General features: G+C 30.4%; 1 long non-coding RNA gene across 1 annotated transcript; it reads right to left on the reverse strand.

Annotated features, from left to right (window-relative positions):
* Positions 1-534: 534 nt before the first annotated feature.
* LOC148279308 (uncharacterized) lies at positions 535-17,496 on the reverse strand. Its single transcript, XR_015822926.1, has 3 exons — positions 17,444-17,496; positions 16,305-16,473; positions 535-611 (listed from the first exon to the last, which is right to left on the reverse strand). It is a non-coding gene; the product is annotated as an uncharacterized LOC148279308 (long non-coding RNA).
* Positions 17,497-18,780: the final 1,284 nt, after the last annotated feature.

Consider the following 18,780-nt stretch of genomic DNA (forward strand, 5'->3'; position numbering starts at 1 on the left):
GTTAATTTAATTCCTAAAAATATTTTTGGAAAATAATAAATGAAGTTATCACATTTTTCTTAGTATAAAAATTGCTCTACTAATGCCATGCTAAGTGTGTTCGTACGTACGAAATATCTCCATGGTTTTTATGTTTCTCACCATTGTATATGATGGCATTGCATGAATATGCATTTTTATTTTATTCCACAATAAAACTAAGACCTTCCATTATTTCTGGGAGGAAATTCGGACACTGGCACAAAGAAGGAGGGGAGCCGCCATTCTTGTTGTTAGGAATCGTAATAAAAGTTAGGAATTTCTGCAACAAATTACATTACCCAAATTCTTCGGAATGTAACGTGATATCCGGAGATCGTATTACGGAAAACAAATAAAATATCAACAGAAAAAATGCATACTTGAACTTTCCGATTCACCTAAATAATAGAGATAAATATTAAAATGTAACAACATACATATAATATGTAGATACGCTAAAATCGTAGAATAATAAAAATTGTAAATTGATTTATTGGTTAGTCATATTACTCACCCTGTATTTAAGGATTTTTATTTGTAGATCCCCAAAACTTCACAGAGATATTTGTTACAAGTTTTCATATTTATCCCTAAAACATATGCTAATATTGTAAATACAGATGTTTTTATTTGTAACTATTTTCGGACCAGACAATTTATTCTTTACATATAATATACGATACAGAAATAAATAAAAGTATATTTTTTTATATGAAGTGTTTCATTTGGCATTTCGTTTATTCAAGTTTGTAGGATTTAATGCTTGTTGAAAGCATGTGAGCTTCTACCCAGTTGACAGAACAGAGCAATGTTTTGGGTTGAAGTGTATTTATTACATGATTAATAAATAAAGTAACAGAGACATCTCTGCGAATCTGAATTAACTGCGAAGACGTTTTACGTTAAGTTAATGATTACTAAACTGGACTACATGTTGAACTACACATTATAACTGCATTGTATAAACTGAGTAATTAAACTACAAGTTTTAGCAGATTCACTGTGTTATCTGACTGTGTAACTAAAGAAGTTACTACAGTAGGGCCAATTTAATAGGTCACATTTGACACTTCATCAAAATTCAACAGAATAAGCTTAAAGGGCGGGTATAAAATATTATTCATTTTTTCGAAATTAGAACTGCACAATTGCTTATTTTTTTTCAATTACGATTACATATTTAATGTAATACTGACAAAAGAATGTTATTTTACAATTAACTTTGATTTTAATAATATAAACACATTAAAATATCTTTACACATCTTTAGTTAGAAGCCAACTAGATTATAATTCTCCAATATGGCCACCTTATCAAATCACTTTCTCAGATTCTATTGAGAGAATTCAGAATAAATTTCTTAGATGTAATAATTTTAAGATGGGTTTTTCTACTTAGCAATTAAATTATAACAAAATTTTAGACCCTCTTAAATGAATTAAATTGCAAGAACGAAGAACATCGACCGATCTTACGACTTTATATAAAATAATAAAACCAATGTTTGATACCCCTGATCTACTGAAATTGATTTTATTCTATGTACCACCTAGATTAATCAGAACTTTAAGAATATTTTATTGTCAAAATTCTCGAACGGTAGCTCAATATAACTCACCTATTGTTAGATTACAGAATACTGGGAATGAATATGCATCACATTTTGATATATTTAGTTTATCTCTGCCTAACTTAAAAAATAAAGTGACCAACATATTTTCATCAAAAAGAGCAAATCATCTTCAGAAGATTGGGTTGAAATCGTTATAATTTAAAGTTTATATTTGAAGCACTAACTTTGTGGTAAAATTAATGAAACAACTTTGTTTTTAACCACTAATTTTCATTTTTCACCTACCGGTTTCAAAGCAAACAAAACCTTGACAAAGAAGCTTGTTTGCTTTGAAACCGGTCGGTGAAAAATAAAAATTAGTGGTTAAAAACAAAGTCGTTTTATTTATTTTATTATAGTTATAATTTGATTGATTAATGTATTTTTTTATTGTATAATTTATTTTTGATATATATGTATTTTAACTAAATAATAATGTGTACAGTACGAGCATATTAATATTTTATACTCGATTTTTTTATATTTTTTTAAGCACATTTTATACCACATATATGTAAACGGCAGAAATGCCGTATATAAATAAATAAGTAAAATCATATTTTTTGAACGTAAATAAGTTTCAAAATTTTGAGTTTCTTCGTTGGCAACGAGTAATTGAACATGTTTTAAATAAAAAAATATACAAATATTGAACTTTTTGTACAGAAATTTTTTATGTACATTTTAGACAATTGAAAATAAATATGCAAATTTCCCATTATAATCATCCCCCTTGACACAAAACTTTTTTTTTTTTTTTTAATTTATAAATTATATAACACAAAGTATTTTACAAGTATAATACGTGGAATAACATTCCCAGAAGTTACAACAACTCAATTCGGGACATAAATAATATTAGAATTTAGAAAATAACATATATTGAGAACAACAAAGAAACAAAGCAAGTTTAAAGCAATTTAATTGACAATCCATTTAGTATCCTAATCCAGTGCTTTATGCACCATCAGGTGCGGAAAGATGAAACAATTATGAATTTATTATTTTTATATTATTCTCAATTTCTGGGGACTTAGTTAACTACTTTACTCTTGTAGTCAATCAAAATCAAAATCTTTGATATTTTTTAATATGTTTTTTAATATGTTTTATTTGTATAATCATCCGTGTAATTTATTAATGAAATAAATAAATATAATGGTGTCCGTTTTCCTTTTTTTCCAAGATTTTCAAAACCGTTATTTCTATGTAGGAAAGTACTTTTTTTGCGATAAGATGATTAAGATAATTATGACTTTTAATTAAGAACGTGGCCATTAGATGCTGCCAGTCACATCAGCGCAGCGTAATGTTGAAGACGGAAATGTTAACTTTGAAGGGCCCTCTTAAAGGAACTTAAATATTTACGTGACTTAATTACCGCTTATGCAATATGCAGCGAAACGTTATGGAATAAAGCGGAAGGGATTACTTCAAAGGGAATATTTCGAGCATTTGATTTGATGATGAAGTGTCTGCGGTCTACGTACTTTTGAATACCTAATAATGAAATCGGATGTGATGAGTTTTTTCCCAAAGTAATTAAAAACATTAAATAATAATTGAGAAATCTAACCAAAGTGCACATGTTTAATATTTTTTATATTATTTATGCAGGGATATAGTCCATGATCGATGACACACATCGTGGTAAACCATTTGACCTGAAATGTAGTGCAACAACCGATGAAGTAAGTCATCATTTTATATTGGATATTGAATGCAAGTCTAACAATATTGCACATAACAGCGAGAGCAAAGTCCTGCAGTACATTAACACTGTTCCTACGATGGAGGCGTAAAGAACAAAATAATGTAGCCTATAAAGAGACCACAGAGCGCGGTAACGCCCAGTTAGTCACATTCAGCACAGTCAGCCTCAGTCAGCCCGAAGAGTCAGATTAACGCAGTTAATCAGTTTCAGCATGTTGTTAAAGTGCAGCAAGTTCAACTCCTCATCGCCGTACTACTCGCGCGAAACAATTCATTATTTATTCGCCATTTAATAAATACGCATTAAACAACTACCTCGTGTCCTCTGTCAATCTCTAACTGGGGTAGAAGCTCCAACCCTCAACGACATATTCCTTCATTTAAGTTCAAAGCATTAACTTTTTGGTCACACTTTTTAACTAATATTAGTAAATATTATCATTTAACCACTAACCGACTTTTTTGTCGACTGTTTTCGAGGCGTATGATTTTAGTGCATGTTCGGACATGGTGGGGGTTGCATCTCCTTTAAATTTGAATATAATTCATGTATTTCTTTCCTAAATACTATGCATACAATGATGATGGTAAATGAGAAAGTGTATTTCGGTATTTGCATGTTGATTTAGTGAGTGTCTTAACGAAGAGACGGGCTCGTCTCGAAACCAGTAGAAATAAAAAGTCGGTAAGTGGTTGTATATTAATATTTACAAATATTATTTAAATTATTATTCAATTATTTATTTCCGTTCTACGAAGGTACTTAGTTACCTTTTTGGCCTAGCATCAGGTTTAATCAACATAATTATCATCCTCGTCCCCGCACCCAGTGGTGCATAGGGTTTTGGATTTAAAAAAACAAATGTACAGTATTTTGATCGTCTGTACAGAAAGGTAAGGTAATCAGTCTTATGTTTAGTCCAGAGACAAATAAATATTTCAAAATTTCGTGTCAACTCTCTAAAGAATAGAACCCAAGATCTCAAGCATGGTAGATGGACTCGCCAATTACTGCACTACGAGGCGACCTCATCGGAAGTTAATATAACATATTTATTTAGTTGCCATTCAAGACTAGCATCTGTTTTAAGGTAACTGTTTTTTAGGTACATTCTACCGTACAATATAGACAAAGTAACATTATATTATTATCAGTATGTGTTAGGCTTAACAGAATCATTAAACACTTTACAAAATATAATCTATTTAATCTCATTAAGTTTGTCAGTGTCTGTTCCACTTGTTCGCTACCTTACTAAATTAGATGTTTGGTGTAGATTGTATGTAGTTTGTAGAACGTGAATGTCTTTCTGTGAGGGTTTATGGTGGTGAACATATATTTTGGGTGATAGGAATGAGTGGAAGCGTTGAGTAGGGGAGAGTTTCGGATTTCACGAATGGGACAATCGTCTCACAGTTATAACTGGTGTATCAAAATTTTTTTTTTCATCAGCACTACGATAAAAAACATCTTTTATCTAACCCGTAATTTTCTAGCAGTGAAGTAAGCTTTCGCTAAAAACCTAATTTTTGTTTCGGTACTTTTATTTTATTTGCGCATTTAAGTTGGAAAAGGGGCACCGATTTAATATATAGATATAAATTGTCAAATGTTTCTACGGCAATTATAATTTTATATTAAAAAAAAAATTACTACACATGTGCCCTTATATTATGAGAAGGTATTTACTTTTTTTTTTTCATTCCTTCATTCATTATTCCCTTTCCGCACCTAATCAAGCATAGGGCACTGAATCGGTTAAACTTATTTAATTATTTTTTTAGTTAAAACATTTCCACATTACCTTGCATTTAAATATATGCCCTTTTCAAAGTGTACTAGTTATCTATTCATGGGAAGGTGTTTATGAATGCGACATTTTTCTAGTCTTTTCAAATTGATCTTAAAGTACTACAGCTTAAATTATTTGAAAACTTATTAATTGTTTCAAAAATAAATAAGATAAACTAGTTTCTTTTTTTTAATTTCGTTTAAAGAGAAAAATACTAGAAATCAAATGCCTTATTCATGGGCACTCTTCCCTACATGCAGTATTAGTTAGAGGTGTAAGGGTACTGTGTCTGAGTCCTTAATGTGAGTGTTAGGTTTATTTGACAATTCAAATAACTTTATTCAAAAAGTGTTTTTGAGATTTAATATAATACGAAAAATTTAAGTTTGATTATTATACTTCTAAAATATAAAAATAAAAAATAAAATATTTTAAAAATATAATCCGTTTAATAGCATTTTTATAATTCAACCAAATATTATAAATTCTGAGCCATCCTTAATCTTCGGTTAGTAAAATTGGAGGCAAGTTAGATTTGAACCTCGGTCTTTTGATCCGTGAGTTGACGACACTACTACGGAACCACAATCCGGTTCATATCACAGTTTTTTTTGTAATTATTGTGATACCTACTTCAAAATTCATATGAAAAACTTAATATTTTTATTTTTAGTTCTGTAATATTCTCCTGTGGTTGGATAATACAAACTCACCATTACAATGTAAGTGCCATTAAAATGTATCCCGCGAGTACAAAGTAACTGACTGTTTAGTGCAGCTTTCGTATTTACAATTTCAACCCAAACAGGGAAATAAAACCATCGAATCGGAATTCCTTTCCTTTGGTGAGAGATAGGTGACGACGTGGCTCGTAAAACCATATTTTTACGATCATCAAAAGACATTTGACGACCGGGAAAGGGTCGATCCACCCCTGTCCTGGTTTGTGTTCTGAATTGGACCATACTAAGTAGCGCGTAATGCATTGAGTCATACTCTGTGGGGTAGAACTTAGAACTTATGCAACGAGAAAATGTTTGCATAAATTTTACTTCTGTTACTCGAAATAACAAGATTAAACGTTAGCACTCACATGGTTTACTTACAATATTTTGAGTTTGTCAAAATTTTTGTAGATAAAATATTGGACTTCATCTCCTAGGGAGTCATTAAGCTTAACAAATTACAACAGTGATGGAGAACAGTTTGGAAAAAGGAATATGGGAGTTTAGCCATTTACATGGCTTCATCATCATCATCAACCGTCTCTTGTCTAATGGTGAACATAGGCCTCCCCCTTTACATAATAGGGATTATTTTGGACGGCCACAATTTAGTAGCTCCATACCACGATGTCCAGACGGGTTGGTATGGGAGATTTTTCAGATCTCCTTCCTTATGTGCTACGGGGATTTAAGTTCAAGCCAACCCAGTTCAGTTCTTATGACCAGTCATTGGCTGGTTTATGTGGTCATATTACTCACTGTGTAACATTCACCATTTTGCCTTTATTTTTTACTTATTTAAAAAAAATATATTAACCCTTACAAATAATAACATTCATTTAACAAAAAACTTACATAAATTTTCATTCATACTCTGTTGTTGATAATAGTATGTTTTACACCTTTTGAAGAGTTTGTCTGAGTCTTTTGTTTAGTTTTGTTTGGTAATTAATTATACAATTTTATTCCCTCATTTATTAGTCTCGATTTTTTTTGAAAATCGATATTTATTCAATGTTTCCATTGATTTCAGTGAAGTTAAAGAGCTGAAACCTTTATTTTTGTAAAGAAACTCATCCGTCTAATTATTTCACATATTATACAACGCCTTGAAACGATTTCCCATTTTTTTAACTTCTTGGACCAGTAGCTCAATCACAAATAACTATCGACGTGCTTATAAGCGACGTGATAACAATTTCTCACCATGGTTGTTCATCGTATTTGCCATCACAATGGAACATCCGCCAACACCTAATATAAAATAAAAAATATTTGCGTTTCGCGACGTATAATCTTGCTGCGTAATCACATATTTGAATTTAGATGTAAATATAGAAAATATTTCAAAACTGCTTTTTAAATTTATTATTTATCATGATATTTATTGCATTTAGCCGGCGGTTGGCAAGCCAAATGTCAAGAAAAGCAGTCGCCAAATTAATTGTAATTTTATTTTTACTTCTTTCAAATAAGTTACTCCATACTGTTTTGCAAATGCAATAAATTGTAGTAAACGCCATTTTTTTTACCAATGAACTGTATTTATTTACCAGGAAAACAAAAAACAAACTTACACGAGCGTTGACTTAGAGATTACACACGCGTTGATTTATAACTGCTACTGAAAATAGATTTAGCAATCATCTAGATGAATTGATTTAAAAAAATTCTAAAATTTATTTTGTAATAAATGTTTTTTTTCATTTGAGAAATCATATAGTCTTCGTCGTAAACAACCAGAGTGTATTTCGTGAATGGGAGAGACTAGTACTTAGTAGTTCTAGATAATATTTTTTTTTTATAAAGTATTGCTCAAAATTGTTTTAATTTCTACATGAATATGTTTTTTCTTTTTGATTTTATTTATAGGTTTAACATACAGGTAGTTACCATTTTTTTATCGACATTTAAATAACTGTTTTTACATGTTTCATACTGTAAACCTTTTTTACGTTTCTTAATTTGAAAATAAATGTTAGTATTTTTTTTAATGCTATTTTTTATTATCTACTTTATAATTTAACTCAACTTAACAGTAATGTGTTTTTTTAACTAATATGTGAAAGGCACTAAGTACCGTTTTTTTTATATTATTTATTTCACTGCTTTTGTAAAGCACAGATGTTATTTGTTTTGGCAATGGAGTAGATAAACTAAATTTATCAGTGCTTATCAGTTAAAGATTATATATACAAACAACAAATTCGGAATAGACAAAAGATAATAAAATTGTCATTAGCTCAGATTTTTTTAATACCCTCCAATAATTATGTTCTATAGCAGTAAAATAAAAATATGAAGTGTCCTCTGATTAAATTAGTCTCCATGTTTCATGGCTGTGCCCGATCTAAAGCGAACTTTTTTTTGGTATTCAATTAATTGTATTATAGTTTGTGCATCGATGCTGTAAGATAGTTACTTAGAATACAATAAAAACTCAGTTTGATTTTTTTTAAAAGAAATACCCCGTTCAGCCTCTATTTTGAGGCTTGTCAGCAGTTGCGATAGACGTCAAATAGAGAATGAGAAAAAAAATATTGGTTTGATTTTTTCTTGCAACTGACGGGAATCGAACTCGTGACGGCAGTTTCACAGTTGGCCGTCTAACCAACTGCGCCACGGCGCACAGAGGAGTATTACCAGTCAAAAAGTGCGCGAGAATATTTATTGAGGTTTTATGGCAAAATATGTTTTAAAAATAAATAAATAAATGGTTTTATATTCATTCTCCTAACTAAACGCAAATATAACATACTTTAAAGAGTTAATTATGTACTTGGGTTTCATAATTTAAGTAAACAAAAAATAGGTAACTTTGAAGTTTAATTTTGGTATTTATTTTAAAAGCACAATTAATTATAATAATTTGTATGAGCATACAAGATACCCAACAAAAATATAAATTAGAAATTTGATTTAAAATCAATAAAAAAAAATAGAATCTGTTGAATTTTTAGTTTCAGAATCTTCTTCTCCACTATCTTCATCTGCTGATTCGGGCAAGAGTAAATTTATCTTGCTGTAGAAAAGCAAGATTCTATGAAACTACTGATTTTTTGTCATTAACAGTTGTTTGGAGTTTTGTAGAGACTAGTGAGCTTTGAAAAATATTAACGTCACTGTCTGTATTATTCTGGAATTTTTGTTTGAACTGTTGTTGTTTAGATCCGTCACAACCCCATTTCGTAAGCAATTCAAGTTCTTCTTTTACAGGGAGTGCCCTAAAGGCTTTTTATATTTATTTATTAGTTCCTTGAATGATTTCTCATTGTTTTCTGGTTAAATCAGTGATGTCTTTGAACAGTTTTGAAACCTCACTGTGCCCGGCAGATTGTTGACTCATAATAGTTGCATAGCTCAATTTATCAGTTAAAACATTTTCCCTGAAATCTTTTGTATTTCGCCACTTTCTACTTTCGCATAAATTTCCGAGAAATCTTTTATGGTTCTGCCAAATTTAAAAAAATTATTGGTAGGCAAAGAAACACAATAGGAAAGCTATTTCTTTTTTTTTTATGAAACGATATTTTTTATAAGTTACAGCTGCCTACCTTTTTTGTAAAATCGTATCTAAAATTTCGTAATGGACGCCTCAGAATCAAAAGATTTTTACCAAGACATTTTGTATGTTTTATAAGTTTTTTTTCTAAATACATGATGTCAAACATGTATTTTTTGTCACCTTTCTAATGTTTTCTATTCTCTTGCCTGTCTCTGTCAACACAAGGAGCATAATAATGTAACAAAATTTTTAATTTCTTTGATAGACCTTTTTACTTTTTTTTTTTTTTCGAAAAAGCGGAAACATGCGGAAGGTTTTTTTACTAATCCAGTACAAGAAAGAACTATATTTATCTCTGGTAACATATTCACCAGTTTAAAAAAAAAACAAAAAAAATATTGACAATTTTTTGGTTTTTTATTATCAAAACATTTAATATAACTGTGCTTTAAAATAACAAAAAAAATATTTACCTTTTGCATCTTTTTCCATGCGAAAAAAAATAGTGATACAACAAAAACTAAACGAAAGACAGTATGTTACGTAACGCTCTGAATAAAAAATAAAAACTGACGGCGTGTACGATTGCCACAACGCTCGGGTTACAATTAACGTAACATGCAGAGATAGTAAGAAAGAGGGTTGTAGGTGACGATTTCATGCCATGATTTTAGTTGACTTCGTGATCAAATTGTGATTTTTTGTAATTAACGATTTTAATATTTTTTACTTTCGTTCGCTTTTCGCCTGGAAATACTCCTACGTGCGGCGCCTGTCTGTTAACACTAAAATGTGAAATAGGTTTGTTTTTTATTTCGTTTTTAAAAAATAACTCAAACTCTAAACTTCCTTCTCAAATAAAAATAAATAAATAGGGGCTAGATTTCTTTCCATCCATGCACTCTGTGGCTGCAAGACATGCTGTCATCTAGCTTATATGTATCATAATTGTAATATATCATAATTGAAGACGAGAAACTAGAATCCCAACCGTCTATGAGCTGTGTAGCTGCAAGACGTGCTGGGATATTTATTTATTGTACAGCGGCCTTGATGCGATTTTCACAAGAAATAATATAAATATAACTTTAAAGTTTATCGATATAAATTATATTTAATGTGTGTCCACATTATTTATTAAATTAATAACATAAATAAAAAAACTAACTACGTTTTTTTTTTTATAGAACAAAAAAACTACGCTTACAAATTATGCTCCACGCAAATAAATTCAAATATTTTTGTTCGTAAATAGAAGTCTAATACAATCACCCCGTCTATAAATTAAGCCCTTGAATAAATCATTTAGCTGTTAGACATCCCTAAATCTTCAAAGTGTCTTTTTACATTTATCCGCCTAACTTCCTCTCCCTTCCCATTATGTAAGAATGTAAGAAGCTTTTATCTGGTAATACATATATCTTCAGACAATGCAGTTTGTTGGAAAAAATACAAATCAAAAATGATAATTATATGCAAATCTTTCTTGCGAGTATTTGCAAGATGTTTTGGGTGTCGCTTGAGTTTCGGTTCTTAGAGACACCGTGCAAATTCAATTTTTCGTTTATTTTCTGATAATTGTTTAATACCAACTTAACTTTTAAATTACTCTACAATCTCAATAATCAAATATTTATTTATGCTTTATTTAGTAAGTTCAAAACATCTGAAGAACTAATGTTAACTTATAGGAACATTTAAATTTTTCAGGAACACATTTTTTCAAATGTATTTAATATAACTATAAATTTACCCAGGTTGATATTTTTCATGCCAATGAACGTAAATTTATATCAAAAGTCATGAAAATATTGAGAGAAGTAAACGTTTTTTTTTTAAATAAATATGTGTGTTTTTATGATTTACTCAAATATTTCAATTTTGTGGACCATTTTAATATGTGTTTATATTCAATTGCTGAATTTCTGAATTTATTTTATTCTACATAATTTGAATTATTATGAGTTAAATATATTTTTTTTTTAGTATGTGTGATGGTGTCCTACATTGACAATAAAATAAATAATCAAATTACAATCCCACACCAAGTACAAAAGGTTGTACCTTTTTTGGAATAGTCACCCTTTTTATTTGTACTTTTGCTTAAAAATACTTTTTTTTCTTAAATTTTGAATCTTATAAAACATTGAAAAAAAAATGTTTTCTTTGTTTCTTTGTAAGGTTTTTTTTTTCTGTTCGTGCGTCTGTGTTAAATTTATCTTTTTTCCTAATTTAGTTATTTGAAAAAGCACTGTCGTGCGTGGTGGTTCTAAGTCGGAAACAATATAAATTTAAGGGTTCAGCTTCCAATCCGTCTTTACCTTCTGTCAAATCTACAATGTTGATTTAAACATGAACTCTGAAATATATGACGTCCTTAGCAAGATAGATTTCTTTAGGTGTCTTTATGATAATACGCAAGTTGGCGTCTGGGCGGAGGGCGGGAGCGCGAGTGGGAGCGGGAGGTTGTCAAACAATGAGAAACTTTCAGATTCATAGGATTATTCTGCTCTGACAAAGTGATGTTTTATTTATAAACGTTTTCTTAAAAATAATATTGAAAGTTTCGATTGGTACTATGAAAAAATAGTATTCAAAATTCGATGATGAAATAATCAAAAACAATAGACCATCACAATACTTTGTCTTTGGATGCATAACTCACTTTGTTTACATTTATTCAACTGATCATGCACGCTCGCCAATTATAAAAAGGTTTAACAATGTTTGAGTATGTCCAAATGCTTGCAGACTGGCTAGATTTCCTCCCTAGGCAGTTGTTCATATTTAAATTTAACTCCTTAGGGAGAAAATCCAGCCAGCCTGCAAGCATTTGGACATACTCAAACATTGTTGAATCAACTACTGGTAAAAGACGAAGTATAAAAATTAGAAAATTGTTTTCAGGCGTTGCCTAGTAGGTGATTTGGTTCAGCCGGATAAATCTCACCCACGTGATAAAGGTTTCAGCTCTTTTACTTTTTAAAAGTCAACAGATGGAAGAGTTGAGGAAATGTGCATGTTCAAACATGGGCAGAATGGTGAATGTTACACAGTGTGTGTGAAATGGCCACTTCAACCAGCCAATGACAGGTCATAAGCCCTGTAAATGCGTAGACCTCCATATTCCCTTAACAAAAAAGTTATCCCTCACTGTTGAAATAAATTTAAATAAAAATTCATTCCTGCAAAATTGAAAGAATTCAAAAAATGTTTATAAAAAACTTAAACCGTAGACTACATCTCAATTTTCCAGATTATCGCCAAGCGTGCATTTTTCATAATATTCAAACTCTCGCTGATAGACGAACCACGGCTGATATAGTGTTACTCACCAATATAATATCTGATAAAATAGATTCCCCCGGATTGGTTACCCGCATTCATCTTAAGGTACAGAGACAAACGCGTTATACACAACATTTCCACATACCTAAATGCAGAACAAATTCGTCAAAAAACGCTACGATTAACCGTATTATGGATACGTATAACAGGAAATTTGACGACATAGATATATTTACTAAAAATATTAAATTTATCAAAACGGCCATAGGTAATAAATTGTCTTTGTCCGCATCCTCCTCTCCGTTGCTCTCTATCCCTGAACAAATATAAGTTTTATGGTGAGAAGATCTTTTAATATAATTATGTATCCCCGTACTGCGGGCCAACTGTTTGTGACACCTGATTTTTATAATCTGAATCATTTCCACCAAACTTATATGTTATTCTTATTTATATATTATGTAAGTGCATATAATATGCATTTGTGTGTTTGTTTTAAATCAACGTTCGCGTATTGTCAAACCTTATTTTATTGTTGTCATTATTTCGTATTTACTGCATTTTGTTGTTACCTACCGTATTGTATAAGACTCGTCGCACATTATTCATTCGATGTGTATCAGTTAAATTTTAAAATAAAATGCTGTTTTTTTTAGAATACGGTTTTGAAATTTAACATACTTTAAAAAAAAAAACAATTTAAATCATTTCTTCATTTGAATTTTAACAAAAAAGTTTCTAACATTTTACTAAGCTCTTTATTGTACCATTTTTAGTACAATTACAAGTTATTTTTTTATACTTACGCACCCACACACACGCACCCTCTCCCTCATTCATTCCCACACGCATATGTATCCTCTCCCTCATTCATTCACGCATACACACATTCATATACACATGAATACAAACGTCACACAAATACAATTACTAACCTTCTTTTCATATGTATTATGTGTCATTATATTTACAGTGGATTTTTTTAATTGGCTTTAGCATTGTTAAGATTTTTCTACTTATTTTGTTTATGCAATAGCTGTAAAAATCCCAAATAAAATAAAATAAAAAATAAATTATATTTACCCCAGTTTCAAGATAAAAGTCATCTTGGTTTTGGTTGAAATTGATAGGGAGCTTCAAATGTAATGTTAGTAAATAGTTTTAAACAACCAGTTTACAAGCACGTAGGTATTAGCTCCTATCAGCATGTTGTTTTTTTTTAGCAACCATGGTGAAGGCACAAAGCAAAATTAGCATGTTACTTTAATTAGTGTACGGACAAAAATACGAGTACGTCTCTAAACCGGTAGACATAGAAAATTCAGTAATTTGTCATATACAAATATTAACTAACATTCATTAAAATTTTTGGCTGCCAATTTAATGTCATAAGTACCAGTAATGTAAATTACTGTGTTTTCGCATGTTACATAATTTATTAAGTACCTAAGTTTTGCATGTGTGCTTCTTTAAATAGCTTGAAATCCTCCCCCTTAATACGGCTTGTCGGAACTAAGGGGTGGCTGGTTCGGTACAGCCCACTCGTATGCACCCTCAAACCCTATAAATGTAAGAATGATGCGGGGTGCAGAAAAATGACACGCTTTAGGAAGCAATCAGAGTGTACGTTTGAGAGAAGGAAGACAGAAAGAAAGTTGAATTGTAAAAAGGCAGGAATAACTAAGAAACGGTTTTTTCATCTTATCATATTTCAAATAAACACTGACATTTTTTTTTTATGAAATGTTATCTCAGTTTTATTTTTTCAAGTACCAGAAAATTTTGTTATTCACTAATTGCTTACAAATACATATATGAAATATTATTGAATTTAAGTTATTTTACATTGCACATTTTAACTTCCTCAGCGCCAGCGGTCTTTTATAACAATAATAAATATGTTTATATTTTATATATTATAAGGATAATTTTACGATAGAATTATAAAATTTCAAAGCAAAACCAAATGGGGTGATTTTGTCACCTGTATTTTGTGTGCGGGTGATGTCATGAAAAACAAAAACAATGTTTTTGTATTGTGGAAAAGAAAATGAAGCTATATTCAAGAATAATAAAAACAATTAAAGAAGGAATAGAATTTCATGAAGAAACTATAACTAATATGGAAAAAAATATAAGGATTGCTAACACACCAAAAAACAACTATATTTGAAAATTTAACAGCTTAAAAAGATTTTTTTTTTAATTTTTGTAATGAGGTTTTTTTTTATTAAAAATAATATGTACTTGTTAGCTGGGGTGTTCCGTGCTGACGAAAACAATTGGCTGACTTTTGAATTATGCCGTAACTACATATTAATCAAAACTTATATCATTTATGCTATAAACAGCACTATAAGTTAATAAAAACACTATTTTGCCTATTTGGCCAGATCCAATGATTAATTTGTGTGCAACCCACTTCCGTTATCTACTTCCTTATAACAATTCTTTAGAGTGAGTACTTACTGATTACTGTCTTAGTTGTAATAGAAGTAGGTTGTACATTTCAATCGAGAGGAAGACTTTGAACGAAAGTCGTGTTAATTCAGGGTGGAGTGTATAATAACTCTAATATTTGTACTTTGTGTCTTGGGATGAAGTGTTTATTTTTTAAAAGCATATAAGTTATATAACTTTTACACCAATTTCTTTAACAGATATGTAATTTTTTTACACTTTAAGTAGAAGGAGCTTGTTCTGATTGAGAATTTTTAACGATTTTTTATTTTGGTTTATTGTGCACTGTTTATTTTTTTAAATAATGTGTCAATAGCACATCCTCATCCAATTATACCATATTTGAAAACTGATTGATATAATATATTTAAAGCATGGTATATTTTTATTGGCTCTTTCGAATGAGTTATATTACCAATAGTAAATTCAATAGGTATTTAAAAAAAAGATCTTAAGCTATATATTTGCTTAAAGTTTTAAAACATCTTACGTACAGTATAAATAATATTAGCGTTAATTCAGTTAATGCAATTAGAAATCTAGGAATAACTTTTGACTCACACGTTACATTTTCAACTCATTTTAATAATATCTAAGAAAAGTCCCGAAAGATGTTGAGATTCATATATGGAATGGGTTGTCAACCTTTTATATGTGTTTCATCGATAATTTATTTAAACAATTCATTAGTTTGTAGTAATTTGGAATTTAAATGCGTAGTCTGGTTACTAAATTATATGCCTCACATTAATTGAATTAAATTTGTGCAAAAAAAATTTCGTAACCTAACATTTATATATAACCTGGGCGGAACTTTTAGTCTTATGATTAGCGCTTAGAACATTTTGATCTAGATGAATTGGAAGCTAGGAGACATGTTGTAGAGTTAATGTATCTTTATAATATCTTAATAATAAAATAATAACCCTCTAAGCTTCTATTCTAGACGCTTGTCAAGAGATAGGAAAGAAAGGATATGGAAGGAAATTACGAAAAATATACCACAATTCGCCAACCAATTGAGAAAAAATTTTTGTTTGATTTTTCTCTAGCAACTGGCGGGACTTGTGAAATTGTAATATTAATATAATCATGAAATTGACTCTACATTTGAAATGAAGATTTTGTGGAAAACATTGTTGTTTATTGTTTGTGAACCATAATAAATAAAAAAATGAAAAACTTACATTGAATAAACCGGTCCTTTTCGAACTTGTGACTTGTAAAATGAGCATGTCAAGACGTTGTGGATCGCACATCGAAACGTCTGATGATAGCCTCTTTGAGCGATTTTGTGATATTCCCCGGTACTATAAGAACCCTTCAGCCTCCTATCGCTCCGGCAGATCAACCCCCCTTAAATCGTAATTGAATAGAAATATTTTTCTTTCATATGATTTATTTCTCAATTCTTGCAGGCTTACTTCATAAGCAGATTTATTGCAAACATATAAGCATTGCACTAACAATCCTCAAAATATATATTGCATAATATATATATACTTAGAGGCAAAATACTCTGAATGTTATACTTGTTATGTTATTCTTAAAAATGCTCACAGAAAATGTTAATTCAGTGCCATATTTATGTTTTACCCAACTCAACATTGAGATTTTGGTGTCATGGAGTTTTAAAATATGTTACTATTTGAATCAGGTTATGGTTCCGTGTCACGGACTCGCGTATTAGAGGCCGGAGGTTCGATCCCCGCTCTTCCACTACTTGATTCTTTTTTTTAATAGTTAGGTAAATAAAGATAAGCAAATTAAACAAACAGAAAATGTAAGGTATTTGGGTTTGGAAGTAGATAAAAAATTAGCGCGAACAAAACGTATCAAAGCAATTATAAATAAACTGGGTCTAATTATTGGAATAATGAGAAAACAGAAAACTTTGATAAAAGTACAATATTAATGATATACAATGCTTTTATACTTCCACTTGTATATGGATTAATAATATGGTCACAATTTGGTAGAAAAATGCTAGATTTCATACAAAGAGCAATGAATAAAGCACTTAAATAAACATTTCATTTTAATAACTATGCTAAAACCAGAGATTTATAAAGAATAACCAAAATACTCAATCTAGAGGAATTAATCTACACAGAAAAAATGAAAATGATATTTAAGATGAAAAAGAATAAAATAAAGACAAATATGACATTAAATTCTATCTACAACATACATAAAATAACCACAAGAGCATCACATAATTTAACTTGCGAACAACCTAGGACCAACATAAAAAGAAACAGTTTTTTGTATACAGCAATAAATTTTTACAATTCACTTTCTAATGACCTACAAAACATATACGTACTTAAAAAACACCTAAAGAAAACAGTTCTTACAGCCCGTGTGACGAGTGATATGTGATGTTATTTCATCGACTTTTTATTTAAACTTTATTATCATTTAAAACATTCCCTCATACCAGCACTTTTGCTGATTGGGAATATTTTGTACAAATAAAATATGTAATGTAATACGTCAAGTTTATAAACCTAGAATTTTATGACACTTAGTTTTTTACAACTAGTCAAAAATGGCTCATAAAATTGAAAAAAGTAATTCGTAACAACGCAAATTTTCCTTTTCCAAAAAAAAATATTTTTATATGCGGTGGTACCTACTGTTAAAGTTTTTTTTATTGGGGATATCAACCGTAATACACGTAAAAAAATAAAACAAATAAGATATGAAGATAATAAAACTAATGACAGATATCCACAGAAATGGACGAAATACTTGTACAATACAATACACGCTTAGATCAGATACGTCTACGGCGAGAGAACAAGTTATAACACCTCCAGCGCACTAAATTCAGTGCACGCGCATTTGCGGTCGCAGGACCTATGGCATGGAATGCTCTTTTAGCTGAGGTGCGAGGCTGTGAGAGTGAAGTGATGTTTCGGTAAAAGCTTGAAACCCACTTGTGCTCTAAATATCTGCCAACTGTCGTCAAGCGGAGGGGATTTGGTTGGCTCGGCTATATACTGCGGACGCCTCCTGAGAGCCTTACCACGCTTGCCTACTTATCAAGGCATCAGGCTCTTGACGTCCTGAGCGTCCACTGCTGACCGTTCGTCGGCAGTTTATGTCGGAAATTTGGGACGAGAACCTGACTTTGGAGGTCGCAAAGAAGTTGGCAGCCGATAGAGATGCATGGAACCTTTTTGTAGATACTATGTGCTCCAACTAGGAAGCGGACATGGAATGATGATGATGATGAATATTAAAATCATTTTGTTTTTTTTTATACATTTTTAAGAAACTTCGAGGTATACTTGATGCGCAATTGTAATTTTATCGCACAGAAGACAATTTTTTTAATATCCAATTTCCCGTAGCAATGAACTTCCTCATAGATCTGGGGGTTTTGATGTACTTTTTTAACGTCCTTCCATATCCTTTCTGTTTATTCCTTTAAATAAATTATATTTGTGCAGTCTCCTTAATAACTTATATCATTAATTATGTAAATGCCTTGACTCACATATCTCTTTTTTTTATATTTTCCATCACCGTTATAATATGTAAGTTCTCGATCTCTGTTAAATTGTCTTCTCTCAATCATTTATGTTAATTACTTGGATGTATCGGTACAAGAATTTCGTAATATCTGATGCATCAATCTATGTCCGTCTTACACTT

This window comes from Micrasema longulum, unplaced genomic scaffold (genome assembly GCF_059751315.1).
Source record: "Micrasema longulum isolate JH-2025_06_02 unplaced genomic scaffold, ASM5975131v1 h1tg000732l, whole genome shotgun sequence".
NCBI lineage: Eukaryota > Metazoa > Arthropoda > Insecta > Trichoptera > Brachycentridae > Micrasema > Micrasema longulum.